At 42.0% G+C, this 20,823-nt stretch overlaps 1 protein-coding gene and 1 pseudogene across 1 annotated transcript in view; both read left to right on the forward strand.

The window, feature by feature from the left end:
- Nucleotides 1-20,823, forward strand: part of LOC127051063 (carnitine O-palmitoyltransferase 1, liver isoform-like) — a 45,524-nt pseudogene that overhangs the window by 13,717 nt on the left and 10,984 nt on the right.
- Nucleotides 1-20,823, forward strand: part of CPT1A (carnitine palmitoyltransferase 1A) — a 178,759-nt gene that overhangs the window by 9,553 nt on the left and 148,383 nt on the right. The gene's annotated exons all lie outside the window — the stretch shown is intronic.

Consider the following 20,823-nt stretch of genomic DNA (forward strand, 5'->3'; position numbering starts at 1 on the left):
TGGCTGTGCAGAATAGTTGCTTACCATTAAACTGTGAAACTGATGGCAAAGTGGAAGTCATTCTGAAACATTGGTACTGACTGTGTTGTGTTTTAGCTACTGCAGTTTTACTGCCAGCTGGAATGTCTACCTTAAGCCAGTTGCTACAGGATGACATGGTTTGTATACTTTGCTTAGATGGCGAAGAAAGTCTTGACTAATACACTTATGAGCCACAACAACAGGAATCAGAAGACTCCTCAGAGTATGCCAAAATTCTCTTCAATCTGCCTCCAATCTCTAAAATTTTTGTGGGGATTTTTATTTATAATCAGACTTATTATTTATTTTTATATCATATGTCAAGACACAAAAAGGGTCACTGAAAAAATGTTTGGCTTTCTAACCTGCCTTTGCTGCAGATAGAACAAGTAGAAACAGGAAACAGTTTCACAAATCACACAGGCACAATGTTTTAGTTTCTAGCAATATAACTGTCTTTTCTCTCTAGTTTTTAAGATAGTTAAATATTCACATGGAAAAAAGTCATGTTCAGAAGTAAGGTACAAAGATTAAGTTTTCCCATCTGTTGAGAGTGTTCCCACCACCTGGAAAGGATTTATCAATTTTAATTAGTAAACATTGTAGACTTTTTAAAGCACTTCACATACATGCTATGTTAGAGGTATGTTCAGCTGCACTAATTTAGAAAATTAGTTGGCTGTTTCTAGTGTGATCAATGGTGAAAATATTCTCTTCTGTTTAATATCAAGTTAAGATGATTTCAGGAAGCTCAAACTTCTTTCAGTACTATTGTTTCAGTAGCTACCTGCCTTAATTGCAGTACTGTGTCCCTTGGTTATAACACCCAACATAGTCTTGTAACATAGACATAACTGAAGCACTTCTGAAGCTTGCCACAGCCTTGGACTTCACTAAGTTTAGTGCAAAACCTTGGACTTTACCATGCCCTATTCTAAATGCCAAACTGTGTCAAACCTAGAGCGTGCTGTTGAGTTTTACCTAGGTCCAGCCAAATGATATGCCAGTTGACTGTCAAAGCAAAGGCAAACAGGAAATTATATTACTTCTGGGTTTGTCTTTTCTCTTTCCAATAACTGGAAAAGTGTTTGACCCAAAGATAATTTAAATAACCTTTCTGGCCCCTTTGAAGAAAGGGATAAGGAAGAAAACGATTGGCTCATTGTTTCTGAAGAGCCTAAAGTTTAACAATTCCCATGGTTGGAATCTCTCAGAAAACTGGGATGCCTCTTAAAACATATGTTCTACCATGTACAGCTTCTTCTGATAACGTCTGTTTGTGAAGTAACTCTTATTTTTGTGCATGTTTATAGAGATGAAGGCTTCACTCTTGTGGTTTTTCTTTTGAAATATAGCTGTTGAAGAACACACAAAGACTCTAAGCCAATTGCACAATGTTTCCCAAGGCCTATTAGATTCCAATTTTAAACTGAAAGTTTAATGTAGCTCAGTGAAAGTGAGTGTGCTGTGAATTTTCTAACTAGAATTGGGTGTAATGTACTTTCCAGTGATGCCCTTCTCCCCAACTCTTTAAACAATGTAACTGTAACTTGTCAATATCACTTTCTTGCCCCCCTCTCTCCACTGCTGCTGTTTGCCACAAGTGCTCACCTAATGGACCACAGTTGCAAGTGTATTTTTAGGTCTCACTGATATTCTCTGGGCTCCCTGCTTGTGATGAGACTGCATTCTCTACTTACTGTTTCTCCAAGGAATCATTAACCTTTAATCTTGAAAAGAGAATAGTAGAAGAGCCTTTTTTTATTTTGTGTACTTGGTTTGTCATCAGGCATTTAATTAGCATTTATGTACAGAGCACACATTTCATAATAATCTGTAAATATTATTAAAATACTGTGAAGACCACTTCTTAAATTGTTAAGTTGGTTTGGAGGTGATGGTGGAGATACAATCGCTCACCAGATATTGAGATATGGCTGAATCTTGTAGCCTTAGAAATCTGCACTTCTGTTTTATTCAGTTGCTTTGCATTTACTAATTTGCATCTTCTGAGCTCTTACTGCTATTATTATTACTTAGAAGAAACCAGACATTTTATCTAAATGTTTTAAAATGTACTGTGACTCCGAAGGTTTGGCCTCTTAACTACTGGGGAAGTGGCAGGCCTCTGCTACCGCAGGGGAAACCAAAGAGTTTTCTGGTTCTGTAGCAGATGGGTCATAAAATGGGTGGGAAGCAAGTGGCTAAAATGAGTGCAGGGGTCGAGAGTGCTTGGATATCTTAAGGGCAAGGGAGCTGGGGGGGGGGGGGCAGAGGAGGTGATCTTCAGCTGCCTTTGTATTCCTCCACCCTACACAGTCATTAGATCTGTGAATGAAGGGGGGGTTCTTTCTACCAATAACATTCCCAAAAAAATCTCTGCTTGCAGAACAGCCTGATGCTAAATGCCCCAATTTTATGTAATATGTTTTCTAAGATGTTTTGTTTGACTAAATCTTTTCTCAATTAACCTGATGTTGTTTCAGATATAGATAGACAGTGGTTGTTCTGCTGTGTTCTAGGAGCTTGTTCACTAGAACATGCAATAGTATTTTTCAAATGTCTACTTCCTAATTCCAAGTCCTTTTTTTTTTTATACACTTGATTAAATGAACAGGTCCTGTAACTGCCTTCTTTGTGAGTTTATGATTTTTCAGATCTGAGATCCTGATTTTTTTTTAACACAGCATTTTACTTTGTGTTCTCTGACACAAAAGGTGTTACAGAGAGACAAAGTGAGTGAAGTAATATATTTTATTGGACCAGCTTCTGTTGGTGAGAGAGAGAAGCTTTCAAGCCAAAAGAGTTCTTTTTCAGGGCTTTGAAGCTTGTCTCTCACCAACAGATGTCCAGTAGAAGATATCTCACCTACCTTGTATCCTGGGACCCAGATGGCTGCAACTACACTACATACATCAAATGTGAAAAAGGCTGTTGTTCCCTGAAATCATAGGGGAATATGAGTCAGGGGCATATCTGGTTAAAAGTTAACTTTTGGTCAGGGCAGTATAAACGTCCTAAAGAGTCGCAAAGATAACATAGTGGGCAGGATTAACAGGTAGATTTAGCTGAGGAGGTCAGCAATATTATTTGTTTGTTTGGGAAAACCAGCTGGGCTGGTATTCACTGTTATTTTGTTATAACAGAGAAAAAGCATGCTGAACTGTGGTTCCTTTTTTTAACTACCTTGCTTTGAATGAGTGGTCTAACTGGGTTGATGTTACAGCTGGTTTCAGTAAGATAGAAAACAGGAGAGTGTGTGGAACAAGCAAATCTTAGGCCATGGCTACACTTACAGTTCTGCAGTGCTGGTAGTTACAGCTGTGTTCGTACAGCTGTGTAGGGCCAGCGCTGCAGTGTGGCCACATTTGCAGCACTTGCAGCGCTGTTGGGAGTGGTGCATTGTGGGCAGCTATCCCACAGAGCACCTCGTCCCATTTTGGCGCTGTGGCTTGTGGGAAGGGGATGGAAGGGTGCGGGTCTTTCCGCTTCCTGTTCCAACGCCCCGTGGTGCTTTGCTACACATTCCGAGCAGTTTGGCGGCATTGTGAGTCTGCAGCGCGATTTCTGTTACAAATGGAGCCCGAGCTGCTGAGGACCTTGCTGATGAATGTTGCCAGCACATCACGCATGGCAGTGGAGCTATTCCTTCAGCTGCAAGGTGACAGTGAGGAGTCAGACAATGATATTGATTCGCCTGACGCTCAAGACAGTAAATTGCTTGTGGCAGTAACAGACGTGCTCAGCACGGTGGAACGGCGCCTTTGGGCTCGGGAAACGAGCACTGAGTGGTGGGATCACATCGTCCTGCAAGCCTGGGATGATGAGCAGTGGCTGCAGAACTTTCGGATGAGAAAAGCCACTTTCATGGGACTGTGTGCTGAGCTCCCCCCTACCCTGCGGTGCAGGGACGCGAGATTGAGAGCTGCCCTGCCAGTGGAGAAGCGGGTGGCTATTGCAATCTGGAAGCTGGCAACTCCAGACAGCTACCGATTGGTGGCGAACCAGTTTGGAGTCCACCGTTGGAATAGTGCTGATGCAAGTTTGCACAGCCATTAATTGCACCCTGCTAAGAAGAACTGTGACTCTGGGGAACGTGCAGGACATTGTGGATGGCTTTGCACAAATGGGTTTCCCTAACTGTGGAGGGGCAATAGATGGGACGCATATTCCTATTCTGTCACCACCCCACCTGGCATCAGAGTACATTAATCGCAAGAGGGATTTCTCCGTGGTTCTCCAAGCCCTTGTGGATCACCGTGGGCGTTTCACTGACATTTACTCAGGATGGCCTGGAAAGATGCCTGATGCACGCATCTTTCGGAACAGTGCCCTGTTCAGGAAGCTGATGGCCGGGACTTTTTTCCCAGACCGCAAGATCACAGTAGGGGACGTCGAAATGCCCACTGTGATCCTTGGAGACCCCGCTTACCCCTTAATGCCATGGCTCATGAAGCCGTATACAGGGAAGCTTGACAGGAGCAAGGACCGGTTCAACTACAGGCTGAGCCGGTGCAGAATGACTGTGGAGTGTGCTTTTGGCCGTTTGAAAGCCCGCTGGAGTTGTCTTTATGGGAAGCTAGATTTGGGGGAAAGCAGCATCTCCGCTGTTATATCTGCGTGCTGTACCCTCCATAATATTTGTGAAGGGAAGGGTGAAAGATTCAGTGAGGACTGGACCTCCGAGGTTCGACGCCTAGAGGCTGAATTTGCACTTCCAGAGAGCAGGGCTACTAGAGAAGCCCAGCAAAGGGCTTCAAGGATTAGGGATGCCTTAAGGGAGCAATTTGATGCTGAGAGCCAACAGTAATGTTTGGTGCCTTTGCTGTGCTCGTTTTTCCCTTGGGGTACAGTATTTACCACTTTCTGCAATAATAAAAACTATTGTAAAAGCCATGAAATCCTTTATTCAAAATATAGTACATAAAAGGGCAGGGGGGTAGGGTGGTGGACTGTACATTCAGAGGTTTGAATATGTCCTGTTTGGATAGCTGTTCAGTGTCTGCTGCACTTCAGGATTAATATGCTGCAGCGTCGTGGGGGTGGAGTGCACAGGGTAAGGATTGTAGTTATCAGGGCTGGTAGGTGATCGTACAGGTGTTGGGGACAGCTGGGGGTAGTAAGAAACAGGCTGCTGGAGAAGGGTGTTTTGTGCAAATACTGGGGAACAAGAAAGAGAGCTTTCGGAGGGGTGTGGGTTACCACGGTACAGATCTGCCTGCATGGCTACGAGAGATGGGAAAGAGTCAGTTTGGCGAGCCAGGAGGCTTATCAACTGCTTCGAGGTTTTTCTGTTAGCCAATTCCTTTCTCCTGCTTTGTGTTTGCCTCCACTCATGCATTTTCTCTCTCCATTCCTGCGTCTTCCTACTTTCTCTGGCTTACTGATTCATAACTGCTTTGATCAATTCTTCTTTTGATTTTCGTGGATTTTTCCTCAAGTTCTGCAAGCGACGGGCAGGCGGTGATCCAGCTGCATTATTCAAGGTCACTTAAAAAAAGTAGATAGAAACATGTAATACACAGAGGCTACATTGTTTATTATCACACAGTGAAGGAGTTTGTAGACTTTTTGTAGCATCATTCCCACATACCTAACATAGCACAGAGAGGCCATGGAAGCAAAGGCATGGCGAGCAATGGGGTGAGTGTTTCTGCCTCGACTTCACCTGGGAAGGGGAACTGCCTGATGGCTCACTGGGGTTTCTCTGCACTGGGTAGAGGAGGGAGCTGGGGGCCTGCACAGGGGACAGGAGGGAACAGGAAGCTGGCGACCTGCAAGGGGGGGGGACTGCGAAGCTGCCAACCTGCGGGGGGGGGCGGACCGGGAAGCTGGTGACCTGGAAGGGGGGCGGACCGGGAAGCTGGTGACCTGCAAGGGGGGGGTACCGCGAAGCTGCCGACCTGCACATGGGGGAGACCGCGAACCTAGCGCCCTGCACTTAGCAGTATCCATACATTCTCAACAGGGTTTCCTATTGCCAGATCTATCACTGCTGGGTGTTACCTGGGAAGAGAGGGAGGGTCTTCTACAGCAATGTGGATTCCGCCCTGGTCCCTATGCAGCTAGCCTGTGTGCAGCAATGGTCCCCCCACCCCTGACGGCACAGTGGCTCGGACGAGTTAGCCTGACCGGGACAAGGACCACGGTGGCTCTCCCTATAAACTTGCGCAAGCACATTGCCCACGCTCTGGCTGCAAGTTTTCAGGAGATTACCGAGGCCGATTACAGAGACGTGATAGAGCAAATCAATGGGCTATTCCACATTTAGGCATGCATGCAGGCAGCCATAACCCCAACCCTCCTCTCCCAAAACATAAAATCTGCTTACCCGGAACATGCTCCTCTGCTTCTTCTTCACCAACAAGTTCCAGCTGCTGCGACTGGCTAGCCTCCTCCTGGCTTGAGAAGAGCTCCTGGCTGCATGCCTCCTGGGACTCCGGGGTGTCTCCCTCCACCCCAGTAGCCTCACTCTCTGCTTCCTCTACACCCTCCCCCACTTCTCCCTGCTCTGAACTCTCCATTGTGCTCCTCGGATTGGCAGTGGGGTCACACCTAAGTATGGTATCCAGCTCCTTGTAAAAAGGGCAGGTCGTGGGGGCAGCTCCTGAGCGGCGATTTCCCTCACGGGCTTTGCAATAGGCATTGTGCAGCTCCTTTATTTTTACCCTGCACTGCAACACATCCCGTTCATGGCCCCTTAGCAGCAAGGACTTTGATATCTGCCCATAGGTATCATAATTTCTCCGGCTGGAGCGCAGCTGTGATTGCACAGCTTCCTCACCCCAAACACTGATGAGGTCCTGCAGCTCGGAAGTGTTCCATGCTGGGGCTCATTTGGGGCGTGGAGTCATGGTCGCTGATTGTTTGATTGATTGCACTCCACACCTGGCTGAGCAAACAGGAAGGAGATTTTTAAAATTCCTGGGGCATTTAAAGGGGGAGTCAGCTGAGCCCAGGGCAGTAGAGTGTGAAACGATTACCAGAGTGGCTGAAAAGATATGCTGGGATACCTCCTTATACCCCGGAGGCCAATAAAAGCGCTGTTGGTGTCCACACTTGCTGACCAGCACTTCATCACCAGTGCTGGAATCGCTACACCCGAGGCAGACCAGGTGTACAGCCAGCTCTGCAACCAGGGAGTTGCAGTGCTGGCTGTGCTTTGCAAGTGTGGCCACATCCTGAGTTGCAGCGCTGTAACCCCCTCACCAGCGCTGCAACTCTCCAGTGTAGCCAAGCCCTTAGTGTCCTTTCAAGAGGGAAAGTGTAAGATTTCTTTACACTTGTATGGATGTGAATGTATTTTTAAAGAACACTTACAGAAATGAAATTCTGTTTCTAAATGACATGTTTTGGAAATCATAGTCAACTTTTTAATACTCAAGATTTTGCTGAGTCCTAAGAAAGTCACAAACACTCTAGCTTTGTGGTTCACTGTTTGAGGTGAGGCTTATTAGCATGTACTGTATGGAAACATTTTGCTGACTACTAGTTTGCCTGCAGCTAAAATGAATGATTGTTTTCCTCTTGGTTTGAATGAGTGGTGTGGCGTCTGTGTTACTAAACATTGGCAAATTGAGTTGATGAATAAAACGCATGCTCAGTTGAGCTGTGCCCTTCTACCTACTTTACTGACAAACATGTGACTGCCTCAGAAATGTGGAAGAGGGGAATGCATGGAGCAGATTATTAAATTGGCTTCAGAGAAGCAGAAAAGAATTCCCCTAAAGAAAAGGGCTTCAAGGAAGCTTTTTTTTTTTTGAGCTACACAGCCAGTATTTATTTTGAAAGTGCTTTTTTTTACCCCTCCCCCCCACCCCCCAAATAAAAGCAAGCAGTAGTTTTGGTTGGGAAGCTGCAGTTCCTCTCTTTATGAGGAAGGGCTTCTGATACAGGGATTTCCCTACACTTCCCCTGAATTTCTGCAGTACCTCCCCAGTGGGAGTTACATGCAGTGTTGCCAATTTAGTAATCGGTTGGGAATTTGAATGGAAATCGAAACATTAATGCATGTTTTAAAAGCATTTGCAGTATATGATAAAGTACTTGAATCTATTGTGTGTTTTCAGGTACAATACAGGCATTATTTGACCTCTCCCCTTCCCCTTAGTATGAACAAAGACTAGCTTCCTCACCTAGCTGTTGTTTTTTTCTGACAGTGTTGGTGTATTCATTTCTGTGATATTGCCCAACCTAATAATTTCAAATTATGATTTGTAAGCAAGGTCTGAATGAGCTTTCCCATGACGGCTAATGATGAACCTGGAGGTGGGGTTGTGGGAAAGGATTCAAGACCAGACTCTATTTACATGAACACACCTATTCTGCCTAAGTATCCAGCAGACAGAGCTGTGTTTCCCAAGTGATCACTTTTGGCTGGTGTTGGGTTACAAATCATTTTAATATTGAATGTAGTGGTAATGAAATGTTGTTATCCTTGTTGTATAAGTAAAGGGCAGCAGAACTGTGCTTAGCCTATCTCGACTTAGGGGGTCACCCTTAGTGCCAAATCTTTGCTGAGTCTAAGCCCTGATACATCTAGGCTTGGTATTTCATGGCTGCAGGACTTCTGGACTTGCCACATCAGTTGTGAAAGTAAAAAACTTTCCTGAGCCCAGCACTTCTTTCATTACGAATTAAACACTGGTTACCCTTAACTTAACTGCGCTCACTAAGTGAGAGTTTGGATGACGGATCCCAGTGGTGGGGGAAAGAGAGAGTGGGGATAGATGTTTTGCTTACTGGTGTGTACTCTGCCTAAGAGTCACAGGCACTATTTGACCTCCCCCCTTCCCCTGTTTAAAGATAGAGCTGATTAGGCTCCACTGAGAGTTTGTTTTATTTTGTTAAGTGACCACTAGAGCTGAAATAACCGATAATTAGGTCTCAGTGCTTAGACCCGCTGTAGGGTAGCAGTTCTGTGCAAGACCTTGCCCAGCCTGCACTAGCAGTGAGGTTTCACCACTGAGAGCTGAAATCGCTGAAAGCTGAGTGGAACCTCAAAAAACTGATTCATAAAGGTCATGGTGACAGGTGGCAGCAGGAGCGGTGGCGTGAACAGTGGCACGATGGACAACAGTGGCTGGAGTGAGTGGCAAATGGCTGGAGGAATGAGCAAGATGCGTTCTCTCCCCCGCCGCCCTCAGGGTGGGAGGTGAACTCATGCGAAAGCACCTCTGAACTCTTGAGTCTTCATTGACCAAGGACGACAATGAGTGAGGTGCAGTGGAGGGAGAAGGGAGGAGTACGTTAAAGGAACATTTGTTTGTTGGACTATGTTTGAGTGACTTTGTTCCAGAATGCTAGATTTGTGACTGGGAAACTTATACATTTTCTAGTAGGCCAAGATTTCTAAAATGTGTTATTTGACAAGGTCATTATCTCACAGTGTTGCTATCTCGTGAGGTTGTTATCTTGGGGAGTTTCTGTACTAAACATTTTTATTATTACTTTTTACTTAAGAATGACCATACTTAATTAGATCATTGGCCCCGTATCCTGTCTTTTGACATTGGCCAGTGCTAAGTGCTTCCAAGGGAAGAAAAGAGTAGAGCAATTATCAAATGATCCATCCCTGTTGTCACTCCCAGCTTCTGGAGAACAAAGGCTAGGGACATTCAGAACATTGTGTTGCATCTCTGCCCATCCTGCTAATAGCCATTGATGGACCTATCCTCCATGAATTTATCTAGTTCTTTTTTGAACCCTGTTATAGTTTTTGCCTTCTCAACATCCCCTGGCAAAAAGTTCCATGGGTTGATTGTGTGTTGTATGAAGAAATACTTCCTTTTGTTTGTTTTAAACCTGCTGCCTATTACTTTTATTGGGTGACCTCTAGTTCTTGTGTTATATAAAGTATTAAATAACATTTCCTTATTCACTTTTTCCACATCAGTCATGATTTTATAGACCTCTGGCATATCCCCTGAGTTGTCTCTTTTCCAAGCTGAAAAGTCCCAATCTTATTAATCTCTCCTCATGTGGAAGCTGTTCCATATCCTTAATCATTTTAGTTGCCTTTATCTGTGCCTTTTCCAACTGCAATATATCTATTTTTGAAATAGGGCGACCCAAACTGCACGCAGTAGTCAAGATGTTGGCATACCATGAATTTATATAGTAAAAGTGAAGGAGCTTGGTTTGCCAGACTGATCAGCGAACCGATGCTGACAGCCTTTGTGAAAAGGCTGCAAAATACCAAGCCTCTGGACTTCATAAACATGCAGAAAACCTTCTAAACCAATCACTGTGAGAACCAATTTAGAAGTACTTCATAAGGCTGTTAATAGAGACAACAGAGTTTATGCAAACAAACATGGCTGTCTCATCATACTTTCTATTTAACCAAGAGAGACTACAAACTGGGGACCAACGTTAAGTGCATTGTCACTTTTTAATTCTGAAATTGGACATTGATTCCAACCAACACCAGCAGACGCTCACTATCTTTCTGTAAGAAACTCAGCTGACTGGTTAGAAGCATGTGGTGCAACAGTGGAAGACTCAGCAGTTGAAAAAGTGAAGAACTCTTACCGCATTCAGAAAATGTGCATACATGGACGATTAATCCACTGATGCAAATGGGTGTCAAGTATTAAGTCATTGCGTAGGTTATCTTGATGTCAGTGGTAGGCCAATAGATGCATTTCTAGATGTTCTGGTTATAGAAGAGATATCGGCTGTATCTGTGACAACCCACATCTTGGAAGAGTTAAATGCTTTTAAATTGAACCGCAAACAGTTTGCTGCTTTTGCATTTGATGGAGTTGCAAACTTCACTGGAAGACATAGTCGAATACAAGCTTTACTCAGAGAAAAGTGTAATCCTAATCTCTCCTAAACACATGGCACAGGCCATCTTCTCCAACTAGCACTAGTCAAGCTGCAGAATCTTCAAAAGACATTTGAAAAAGCCTTAAATTTAATGTGTTCGTTATACTTATTTTTCAGCAAGAGTCCAAAAGGACTGAACATCTTGGAAAAAATAGATACACTAGGATTGAAGTTCAAATGAGTCCAACCTGAGAAAACCTGCTGGCTTTCTCATGAGCAATCCTTGGCTGTTGTCTTAAAAGTACAGCAACTGTTGTTATTGACTTTGGAAAGTATCTACCAAGATGGGATGGATCTAAGTAGTGAGGCTGGTGAACTACTTTTGCTACTAAGTTCAGAGAAGACTATTGCCATTCTCTCTCTCTTAAGTCTATTGTTGAAACCACTTGAGTTATTAAACAATGCCATCCAGGCATCTAGTACAACAGTAGTAGATCTTTGTCCAGCAATAGAAGCCACACTTAGATCAATTGGCGAGAGAGCCATTGAAGACATACTGCAAGAAGCAAAGACTTCAATTCAGAAGTTGACTAATTAAGGCATTTATAATGACTACTTCAGTAAAGAGGACAAAGTGTTTAAGCCAGCTGAAGAAGTACACAGACTTGATTCTTACAAATCTACAACAGCAACTTCTAGATTCTACTAAACCTCTATTCAACTTTTACAGATGCCTATCTTATAAAACACCAACAGTTGAGTGGAGTGAGGCACTACCACCAATGGAGCTGCTGCGTGATCAGGATAGAACAGAGAATTTGAACGCAGAGTGGAATTGTCATAACCTAGTCCCAGATTTGGACCTTAGCGTCCAAAATATGGGGATTAGCATGAAAACCTCCAAGCTTAGATACCAGCTTGGACCTGGTAAAGCTGCCACCACCCAAAAAATTAGAGTGTTTTGGGGCACTCTGGTCCCCCAAAAAACCTTCCCTGGGGACCCCAAGACCCAAATCCCTTGAGTCTCACAACAAAGGGAAATAAACCTTTTCCCTTCCCCCCTGAGATGTTCCTGGAGAGATACACAGAAGCAAGCTCCGTGAATTTAAACAGAGGGATTCCACCCTCTTTATTTCCAGTCCTGGAAACAGAAGTACTTCCCTCTTCACCCAGAGGGTATGCAAAGTCAGGCTAGTAAATCTAACACACACAGATTTCCCCCTGACCTCTTCCTCCCACCAATTCCCTAGTGAGTACAGACTCAATTCCCTGGAGTTCCCCACTAAAGAAAAACTCCAACAGGTCTTAAAAAGAAAGCTTTATATAAAAAGAAAGAAAAAGTACATAAAAATGGTCTATCTGGATTAAGGTGACAAATACAGGGTCAATTGCTTAAAAGAAATATGAATAAACAGCCTTATTCAAAAAGAATACAATTTAACACATTCCAGCAACTACACACATGTAAATACAAAAAAAACATATAAATCACTATCTGATCTTTTGTACTTACAACTGGGAAACAGAAGATTAGAAAGGCAGGAGACAGAAAAAACCACTTCTCATAGCCGAGAGAGTAAAGGCAGAAGACCAAGAACAAAGGACTCACACACAAACTTCCCTCCACTCAGATTTGAAAAAGTCTTGTTTCCTGATTGGTCCTCTGGTCATGTGTTTCAGGTTACTTCTTTCCAGGTGAAAAAGACATTAACCCTTAGCTATCTGTTTATGACAGGAATATCATATGATGAATGAACAAAGATTTGATTTCAACTTCTTTATCATCACTAGTGGTTCGACCCAATCTTTGTTCTATGTTTTCTGTGATGAAAGAAGTAAGAATTCATCTCTAGCTACTCCCAGTCACAACAGCTATAGTTGAACATTCTTTTTCCTTGTTGAATTTCTTCATTGTGTTTTGAAAAGAGACGCCTTCTATCTAATCATGAGCATATCACGAAGGACCGGAAGTACCAGACACGTGAGAAGCCACCAAAGATGAATGCACTGCATTCGAGAAGTTAATTAACAGAGTTGTGCAAAATTCCAACGGGAAAGCAAGAAGGATATAGATGAAGTACATGCTTCATAGTAGGATTGAGTAGCTAACTTTAATTTGTGTGATGATTTTTGAAACATGAGTTAAATCTAATAAAATGGTCATGAAACATTTTTCAGTTTTTATTAATGTGCCATACAGCCCACCTTCGCCCTCATGGTCTCACCCCATGTCAACTATTTCCCCCCCCACACACACACACCTGTATATTCGAACACTACCACCCCGCTAATTTCAATTCCTGGGGAAAACACTGTTGCTGAAGGAAAACTTTTGCCATGAGATTTTCCGTGTCTCTAGGGGTGTAGTAATCTAAGCAGCAGACACTGTTTGTTTTCAGGGCTCATACTGATGAGGTGAATCTCATTGGATCACTTTTTTTCTTAAATCTGAAGTTATGGAGAGGCTAGGTTATTTTTCCATGGGAGCTAATATGCCTGTATATTTGAGACATTCAGATGAAAAATATTTTTAAAATGTTTATTACCTAATCCCTTTATATTAAAACTAAAATCTTTTAAAATGAATATACTTTTCACTGTTGATGCTGTTTCATTTACTGGTTGTAATTGTCTTAGCTTAGATAATGGAAAGAGCATAGCTGATTTCACTTTGAGATTCTCATGCACTAGCCCAGTGGTCCTCAACCTTTTCAACTATAAATCAGCCCATACACTCTTTTTAGTCTAATGATTTCTACCTTCTATCTTTGTAATGCTCGAGGAGTCGTCTTTAGAATAGGTTTAACTGCATTGCACTCATTAATGTGCTGACGAATTCACATGGCTAACTCCTGCTGAAAATATTCTAGTTTCTGGATTTCTCAATAATGAGTTTAGGAGGATGTAGAAAAAAAAATTGGGGAGAGAGGGTCTTTAGCTTACGATTTGGCTGCAAATTTGTTTTCTCCATAAAGTCAGATCTGTGTGGAGGGTTCTACCAGTTGAAGTGAATGTTCCAAGTACCTTTGTTCTAAGTAGCTGAAAAAGCTAACCCTGTATCTCTGTATATAGTTAAACAGAGAAAAATTTACTTACTGCTTGCTCTGTGCCACGGGTCGGCAACCTTTCAGAAGTGGTGTACCGACTCTTCGTTTATTCACTCTAATTTAAGGTTTCACGTGCCAGTAATACATTTTAACATTTTTAGAAGGTCTCTTTCTATAATATATAACTAAACTATTGCTGTATGTAAAATAAATAAGGTTTTTAAAAATGTTTAAGAAGTTTCATTTAAAATTAAATTAAAATGCAGAGCCCCCCGAACCAGTGGCCAGGACCTGGGCAGTGTGAGTGCCACTGAATATCAGTTCGGGTGCCTTCTTTGGCACGCGTGCCATAGGTTGCCTACCCCTGCTCTATACTATTTTCTGAATATAACTTGATTAAGTCATTATGCTGTTCCAACTGTATTCTAAGAATGTGTCTGCACTGCAGTTAGATACCTGCAGTTGGCCTATGTCAGCTGACTTGGGGTTGCAGGACTCGGACTAATGGGATGTTTAATTGCAGTATAGATGTTCAGGCTTGGGCTGCAGCCCAAGCTCTGTGACTCTCCCATCTCTCAGGGTCATAGCACCTGGGAGCAAACATCTAAACTGCAATTAAACAGCCCCTGTAGCCCGAGTCAGCTGGCACGGGCCAGCCACCAGTTTTTGATTGCAGTGCAGACATACACTACCTCCATTCTGCAGATATACACACCATTTGATTAATTTTTACCAGTGAAAAAACCTAATATAATTGGGAGAAGATAAGACTTCTATTTATAGACTCGTAAATTAAGGCCAGAAGGGGAACATTAGATCATCTACTGAGATTTCCTCTATTGCATGGGCCATCTATCTGAAATAGGCCATATGGAATTGGGTAGTACTGTACATAATTGCAGCCCACTTCATGATCTCTCCCAAAAATATTGGGAAATTGAGCAAGCCAGGAATGTTTCACTGGAAATGGAGTAGCTTCTGGACCAATAGTTCCTCTGGGATAGTAAAATCAGATTTGTTTTATATAATCTTTAACTTTTTTCTTTTGGCAGAACACTTTTTGAAAATGGCAGAAGCCCATCAAGCAGTAGCATTTCAATTTACAGTAACTCCAGATGGGATTGACCTGCGAATGAGCCATGAGGCTCTCAGACAGATCTATCTTTCTGGTCTCCATTCCTGGAAAAAGAAGTTCATCAGATTCAAGGTACTGAGTTCATGTAGGTTTGAATGCATAATCCAAACCTATTTGGTATTTTTAAAACTTGCTTAGATTTTGCATGAGTAGAACTAAATATTGATGTAGCTATAGAAAATAATCATCATTCATCCTGATTTAATCAAAGTCTTTTTATTCTAACAGGCCGATTTTGTTCTCGGTTATAAGTGCAAACATTGAGTTATGCTGAAGAACTTAGCACTGAGCTATTTTACTGTTTCCACAAAATATCAGTATGTGAAGGCTCACATTGAGGCATTTTTATTGGCCTTTTATATATGAGTCCCAGGTACTGTTCTAAATTTTACTCCTGAGGGACTTCTGTGTTAAAAATTCTGTATATTTTTTGTCTCTATAACACTACATAATTACACAAATTTCAATTATTTTGCTAATTTATTTCAAATACCTGTCAGCAAGTATGTCTGTAACAATACAGACAACAAAAGAGATTACCCCAGGAGTAGAGAGTTAATGAAACCCCTATGACAACCCAGTTCCTGATTCTCTGTTATGCTTTTGTTGAACTCCTCACTATAGGTGTGTCAGCGTGCCAACTGGGCACATTTTTGGGGGCCTGTGGTCTCAGACACCCATACTCTCTACCTGCATGGTGTTCCCCAGTCCAGACACCTGTACCCCCCAGGGAAGAGTTGCATGATGTGCCCCCAGACACCCGCCCCCTGTACCACCCAGGGATCCAGAGAGAGACAGCCTGATGTTGAGTCCTGGGCATGTACAGACTTTCCTGCATGCTGCCTCCTTCCTTCAGGATGTGCTGGGAACCCTCTAGCATCCCCTTTCCCTCCTTCCCCGGCAGTGTTCTGTATTTGTGAGCTGGAGAACTGGGCTCTGCTGGGTCCAGCCGCCCCTAATGGCAGGCAGCAGCTCTGCAGCACCATTCTGCAGGGGGAAATGAAATTCTGCACAGAACATTAATTCTGTGCTAATTTTGCTTTGTACAGTGGTGCAGAATTCCCCACAAGTAAAATTAAATAAATCTAATGGTAGGGTTCCTCCTTCACTCTTCAGTTAACAATAGTCCAAATCCCAAAATACCCAGAAGTAGCATAACATGGGTTGTCGCATTTGGTGGTCATATTGTTAATGAGAAGACCAGGAGTGAACTAACATAGTGTTTAAATTAGAGTAGGTAGTCATTTCAGATTGGAAGACTGGGACCTAGAAGAGCCAAAATTTTGTTGAACCAAGAGTCAAACTTTTCTCAAACGTGTATGCTTCTTATTACTTACAGAGAAGCCTCTCTGAATGATTCCCATGTCTAAATTTTCACATACCTAAGAATTTACAATAAAACCCTGATTGTGCATACTTTCTGTCAAAATTAAGTTTCCAAACTGTCAAAACTAATATTCATGAAATAATGACTTTTTGAAGATTCTGATTACACAAATGTGTTCTAGTAAATTAAACTAAGAAATAGATAGTGGATCTCTGATGTGTGGAACACTTAGTCAAATCTGGGTTTTACATTAAATTCTAAGTATTGGGGTCTAGATTGTTGTGAATTCACTGAGCTTTTTTCCAAGTGTATGTTTTTACATTGTTTGTTTATGCATTATTACTATTAGTGTTGACAGACTGTAGTCTGATATAATGTATGTGAAATACTGAAATTACTTTCTAAAATAGTTTTATTATAAATATAGAAGTGTACTTGGGATTCTTATATAACTGTGTGTAGAGAACTCTTTTAATTATATAGAAAACTTAGCTGTGTTTTTTAGAACCCAAATTGATAAAATGTTGCTGCCACACTGAGCATCTGTTTTAGAGAGGCCAGTTTCAGATGAAGAGGATTTCCATTAAAGAGTTTCTTGTGCTAAAGAGAGCCATTCATTTCAGCCTCTCTTTAGTAATCTTCCCCACTGCAAAGGGCAGCCGCTCCTGGTGCTGCTTCACGCTTGCACAAGGCTTGCAGTTTGGGTGGATTTGATATATAACTGAGAATCTCTACACTCATTTCATGCATTATCTGGGTATAACAGCTTCTGAATCACAATTGCTTCTTCCTCCCAATCTAGTCATCTCATCTGTGTCCATCTCCTTGTTCTGAGTTAGACGTGTATTTGGAAGAAAAATATTGGATACTAATGTTAGTGTCCTCTTAAAAGCTGTTCGTATAATTAAGTTTTTTTTTTTTTTTGGTATTGTGAAATACTTAGCTTTTCCATATGAAAGTCATTAAAGGGATTCTGTTTTTCCAGAATGGCATTATCACAGGCGTGTATCCTGCTAGCCCATCCAGCTGGCTTATTGTAATAGTGGGGGTGATGTCAACAATGTATGCCAGAATTGATCCTTCTTTAGGAATAATAGCTAAAATCAACCGGACCCTTGATACAACGTAAGTAGACTAGTACCTATTTCCTTTGAATTAATCAGTTTTTTTAATGCAAACCAGCATTTCTCTTGTCAAGCAGATGTATAATTTAATAAACTTTCACATACCAAGTTTTAAGTTAAAGAACTAAATCATAATACAGTATATAATGTGAAAGTCACCATGTTGGTATTACCACCTCATTTCATTAGCATGAGTATTTGAGGAGTACAACTGATAGCTTTTCATTGGACACGAACAGACAGCACCGGTGTTGTGGGCAGGACTGAACCACATTAACAGAGCCTGTAAAGAGGAATCTTGTACAACCCTGCCCTGCAACTTGCCTGGCTTAGGCAACGTACCTCTGAGTGCTAAATTAATTCACAATTTTAAGAAAATAAGTGAGATATCTCAATGGGATGTTTCACCTGTAGACTGACTTGTATATCAGGACACTATATCCATGTCTCTGTTTAGATACGAAGTACAGTTGACTACAAAATGTTGCCATGATTCTATTTATACTGTAGAAATGGATTTAAACCTTCTTTGACTCGTTCAGCTATGTAAGTATTAGGCTACTGGTAGCCAGAGCTATTTGGAAGCATCAGTAAATACAGTAAGCTCAGTTCTCCAAAGTCATGCAGAAACATAGAAAGCTATTGCATGCATCTCACTAGCTGGATTGGAGATATAACTTCAGTTAGTATTTTCAGAAGTCCACCACATGTTTCAAATGTGGTTGGGAATATGTGTATGATAAACTGCACTTTTGACACTATATATTTAAATAAAAGAATTCTTACCATGCCAAGCTTGGATGGGCATATTGTTTTATGAATTCCACATATATTCGACACGCACAAGTGTCATAAACAGATAGCTAAGGGTTAATGTCTCTTTCACCTGAAAAAGTAACCTGAAGCACCTGACCAGAGGACCAATCAGGAAACAGGAGTTTTTTCAACTCTGGGTGGAGGGAAGTTTGTGTCTGAGTTCTTTGTCTTCTGCCTGTATGCTCTCTCGGATGAGGAGTGATTTCTATTTCCTGCTTTCTAATCTTCTGTTTCCCAGTTGTGAGTACAAAAGATCAGATAGGATTTATATGGTTTTTTTTTGTATTTACATGTCTATAGTTGCTGGAGTGCTTTGAATTGTATTCTTTTGAATAAGGCTGTTTATTCATATTTCTTTTAAGTAATTGACCCTGTATTTGTCACCTTAATACAGAGAGACCATTTGTATGTATTTTTCTTTCCTTTTTATATAAAGCTTTCTTTTAAGACCTGTTGGAGTTTTTCTTTAGTGAGGAACTCCAGGGAATTGGGTCTGCAGCTCACCAGGGAATTGGTGGGAGGAAGAAGTCAGGGGAAAACCTGTGTGTGTTAGATGTACTAGCCTGACTTTGCATTCAGTCTGGGTGAGGGGGGAAGAGAGATTGACTCTCGGTAATTCTGTTCTCCAGGCTGGGAACGGGGAGGGTGGAATCCCTCTGTTTTAGATTCATGGAGGTTGCTTCTGTGTATCTCTCCAGGAACACCTGGAGGGGGGGGAAGGGAAAAGGTTTATTTCCCTTTGTTGTGAGACTCAAGGGATTTGGGTCTTGGGGTCCCCAGGGAAGGTTTTTTGGGGGACCAGAGTGCCCCAAAACACTCTAATTTTTTGGGTGGTGGCAGCAGTACCAGGTCCAAGCTGGTAACTAAGCTTGGAGGTTTTCCTGCTAACCCCCATATTTGGACGCTAAGGTCCAAATTTGGGACTAGGTTATTGACAGCAAGGTATAAACACTGAAGTCTTTTGATATGGTATTTTTCACCCCAATATTTCTTGTCAGAGGAGAAATGGTACAGACCACAGCCAATCAAAGCACTGGTAGACATGAGACAAACTTTCTACAGTGTCTTCTGCTAAGTTAGTCTTGTGCAGGATGGAACCCACGCAATCCTGACTTGCAACATACTGCTCTTCTGACTCTGGGCCTTTCTTAGTAGTGGCAGAGTATGTGATAGTTTTCTGATATGCACAAATGAGGCAAGAATGAAACCACAAACTCTCTTGTACTTGTGATGGAAGGAAGGAATTTGTTCTCTTATAGAGTTGTAAGGCTAATAGGTCAAATCATTTAGTGCTACCTTTCTCTCAGTTACTACCATTTTAACACACTTTTCTGCACATCTTGTATGTACAGTCACTGAAGAAGCTGGGTGAATTATGTTAAATCATGTTGGACCTTTCTAGTGACTTACGAGTGTAAATCCAGGGTGAATGAGAACAGAATTTATCCTCTTCTCTATTCCTACAGCACGATGAGAGGAAATGTGTGGGAAAAGATGCTAGTACTTAAATATTATTTAAAGCTCCCATTTTAATAGTCATTTTTAAGGATTTGGAGACTTGATGCCCCAGAGAAAATTCTGATCCAAACTTTTTCTCTCTCTCAGTTGAAAAAAGTGGACTTAGCATGTAGAAAGAGACTAGCTTGGCAATGGCCTCAAAAGGTGAAGTTGGTTTATCCACAGTCTAGGTACCGCATTGACAGCTGAAGTACAAGTTGCATCACAGCACCCTCCAGTGTGTCTCACCTCTGAGCAGGAAGTATCACCTACAGGGAGTGAGAAACTTCCCTTTGCCATTCAGCCACTCTCCTCTTTGAGTTTGCCTAGATTAGTAAAAGATCTAACCACAGTAGTTTCCTTTGTGTAAACGCAGGTTAACATCCTTTACCTCAATTTCTGTTGCTCAAGGTCAACCGTACTATAAAGCCTAGAGACGTACAACAGTGAGGAATTAGGCATATTGGAGCTCCTGCACACAAACCTTATTTCCTCTCCATCCTAATCATCCCCTGCCTCCAGAATAGCCCTTACATGTGTGCGCACAACTGCTTTTATGTAGGGTGGTTGGCAAAACTATCCCAATAGAGTTTGCCTATGCCAGAGGAATTCACCACCACACAATAGAGAATGACTTTAATGGACCAAAGAACCCTCTAATTCTCCCAGAAATCTGTTGGTGAAAGGTTAGCTATAGGACCTCTATATAGAGCTTAATGTGGCTAGTCACTGGGAACAAGCAGGGCTCATGTTAGCACCTTTGTAGTTCTTAGACACTGTTTTACCTCTTCTGACATTAATTGGTGTAAACTGACTTTTATTTTAAATAGTGGTTATATGTCCAACCAAACGCAGAACATTGTGAGTGGGATGCTTTTTGGCACAGGGCTGTGGGTAGCCCTTATTATGACAATGCGGTACTCACTGAAGATGCTGCTTTCCTATCATGGATGGATATTTGCTGAACATGGCAAACTTTCCACAGGAACCAAGATTTGGATGGTAAGGAAATTTTGTCTGTTTCCGTTTTAATTGTGGCACTGATAAGATACCTTAAATACCATTTGATCTTTTTTGTGTCAT

This window comes from Gopherus flavomarginatus, chromosome 5 (genome assembly GCF_025201925.1).
Source record: "Gopherus flavomarginatus isolate rGopFla2 chromosome 5, rGopFla2.mat.asm, whole genome shotgun sequence".
Classification (NCBI taxonomy): domain Eukaryota; kingdom Metazoa; phylum Chordata; order Testudines; family Testudinidae; genus Gopherus; species Gopherus flavomarginatus.